Here is a 3,446-nt window from a genome sequence, read left to right as displayed (position 1 = left end):
GGCCTTGCTGTCGGGTGTGGATGAAAGAGCCGGGGTTTTCATGAATATGCATTAGCAAAATTTCAGACCAATCAAATTATGATAACTCCACACAGCAGTTCAACGTCAGCTGTGTATACATAACTGTATACGTACATGTGTATGTACATGTAATAGCCTATAGCCTAAACAAGTTACGTCATACGTTTATTTATATCGACGGCATCGAGGCAAAACAAACATCCAAGTTTTATGTAGCCCTTTTTAATTAATTGGTTGAACCTAAAGAATGGACCTAAATTCTTGCTCATTGTTTAACTATTGTTGGTAACTGAAACGACCATGATGCCAAAACCGCGCATTTATGTTCATGTTTTTGTGTTAGGGTCAGGTACGTGTACAAACTGACCTCAATGTTTACATGGCGCCTGCACAACTCCATCATTAGCCCTTGGACGAACTTAAAACAAAAGCATCGCATTCCTAAACTGGCACTCACACTGTGCCACCTGTGTTCTTAATAATAAAAGCTTACATTGAAAACTAGTGATGTGAAAAAATGTACACGAATGAAAGCATTGAACTAACTAATCAGACCGGCGCGGTACACGTGTGGATGTATTGATTTATTTAAATTTTACGTTTAGAAATTTGAATGTACATCAGACATGGAGGTCTTCTATATCTCTTTGATGAGACTGCATTGTTTGGCTTGATTGTTCGAGAGCAAAATACCACATCAGCTTCAACCAGTTTTGCGGTTCAGACCATTGATATGTGGTTAAACACAAACGTGATTGTAAATTGTTAACCTTTGTCTCAGTGCAAGTGCACATGTCTCTAGGGACCATTGCCTCTATCGAGCTCTGCATACAAAATATATCTCTCTGAAGTGTCATATTTATTTTCATCTAGTTCTTGATATATCTTAACTGCGGAAGTTGTATTCATAAACTGATGTATTGAGTGACGATGTCTTTCATTTGTTGATACTGTTAAACATAGACGATCCTTGAAATGAACCGTACAACCATCCGGCAGATTGAAGGCTCGAGCTGCCATCGTTTTTATTTTTTATTTTGATCTCTACGATTGAGGCTACGATTACGAAATAATTTGAAATAATTTGAATTTCTAGATGTTTTCTTAAAAGTTGAAATCATTTTGCCCAAGCTATTATTATCATTATGTGGAGGAAAAGGAGTGACAAAACAAACAAACTGATACACTAACCAACAACACAAATCTGGGGTAAATGAATGGGGTGTGTGAGAGGTGGAGTCGGCATAGTGACATACTGGACGCTCTCTGTTTCAAAAGGCACAACAACTGTTACGATTCGTAACCCATGCATCTTAAAGGTAATGGACAACTTGGGTAATTGTTATGGATTCTCACTTTGGTGTAACCTAACATTATGCATTACAAATCTTTGAATTGTTAGCCTCACTTGGTCTACTCGTTACCAGAAGTTTTCATGATAACAATTACATAATTTTTGTAATTATTAAAAGTGTGCAGTGCCTTTAACTGCTTCATTCTCTTTTCTTAACAGCTTTATTAAAGATTCATTTACCAAGGACACGACATCTTTGTTTTCTTTATCTGAAGAAACATCTTATATCAACTGTTGGGCTCTAGAAGCTAGCACAAACCTCTTAAAATCATCAACACAACAATCAACAGAGGGTTGTATTTATGAGAACGTCTGAAATAATAACTTGACTTTTCCCCACGGGCTTCGGCCACAATTTGCAACAGATCCAGAACACAGCCATGAACATTTTTACTGAATTTATTACCATAACAATTGTACAAAATATGTTACATATGAAATATGAAATATATGAAATCTACTTTTTAAGTATATATTTTTTTTTAAATAAACCTGTATTCTGTCCAATAAACTGTTGAAACATATCTCCCTTTTTGTACAATATTCTGAGTAGATTATTTCATTATAGTTTTACCCTATTTCTATATCTTGAATATTTACAAATGTTTAGGCTGACATTATAAACGTTATTATCAACTGACTCTACTATAGGCTTTATTATTATAACAATATTATAAACGGTTGCATAATAAAAGAGGTATCGACTTCTGAAAAAACATCACTAAGAAAACAAATACTGTAAAGTCTCCAAAATTGTTCAATATAAGACTCTTCATTCATAATATGTGTCTCTATTTCGAACATTGTCACAGTGTGGAAGGCAGACACCGAGGTATACTAAAAGAAGACGCCGGTTTCGAGTGCCTTAACACTGACTTCAAGCAATGTTACAGCAGTGTCAAGAAGACTTAGCACTAGATATGAGACACACTGTCGAGTCCCTTAACACTGACTTCAAGCAATGTTACAGCAGTGTCAAGAAGACTTAGCACTAGATATGAGACACACTGTCGAGTCCCTTAACACTGACGTCAAGCAGTGTTACAGAAGTGTCAAGAAGACTGAGCACTGGATATGAGACACACTGTCGAGTCCCTTAACACTGACGTCAAGCAGTGTTACAGAAGTGTCAAGAAGACTGAGCACTGGATATGAGACACACTGTCGAGTCCCTTAACACTGACGTCAAGCAGTGTTACAGAAGTGTCAAGAAGACTGAGCACTGGATATGAGACACAACACTGATATAGTAGGAGACACCGGCTTCTAAACCTGTTACACCGACCTCAAGCGGTGTTACATGCAGTGTCAAGAATACGGACACCGAGAGAGAAGGGTAAACTGATTTCGCAACCCTTAACACCGACTTCAAGCAGTGTTTAAAAAGACCGACACCGCTGGTGAAAGAGGGATACAGATTTGTTGCCTACAACACACAACTTCAAGCGCAGTGATGCAGCAGTGTCAAGACCGTAGCTGGACCGCAGAGGGAGACACCGATTTCGAGTCTAGCAACGCTGGTGTAGAAACACTTGTCACGTTTTTGTTAAAAACCCTAGCCCTACACATGTATATAGGATTCTTCCTCTGCGCTGTTACACATAATATAGCATAAGACGACATTGAAAGGCCACCAGGGCTACCTCCACCGATGATGGGGGAAAATGAAAGCCCTATGGAAAGTTCACCCCCATCTGTTTCCATGCCTAAATACTTCTTTGTAAATATTACCCAAACAGGAATAAGTGGAAATTTTAAATTATTTGTACGTTACTTATTCAGATAGGTTAAAGCGACACGTGCACCTTCCGGATAGTAAGTTTACAGTTAGTGAACTAAAAGCAACACGAGCAAGTTTGCTTAGTATTTATAACAACTCTATTAACACATACCACAGGCTGGTTTTTCTTCGTTGAATTTCTGTTAAAATTTTATACGATCTTATTGGATTAAACAAAAATTAGGACGTGCATTTAAAGGTAATAAGGATTGTCACAAAAAAAATTGTTCAAACTACTTGGGTGTGACGACAAATTGCATGCTAGTGCAAATTTGTAGATCAACATAAAAT

Source organism: Asterias rubens, chromosome 1 (genome assembly GCF_902459465.1).
Source record: "Asterias rubens chromosome 1, eAstRub1.3, whole genome shotgun sequence".
In the NCBI taxonomy this organism is placed as follows: Eukaryota; Metazoa; Echinodermata; class Asteroidea; order Forcipulatida; family Asteriidae; genus Asterias; species Asterias rubens.
This window is presented reverse-complemented; position numbering follows the sequence as displayed.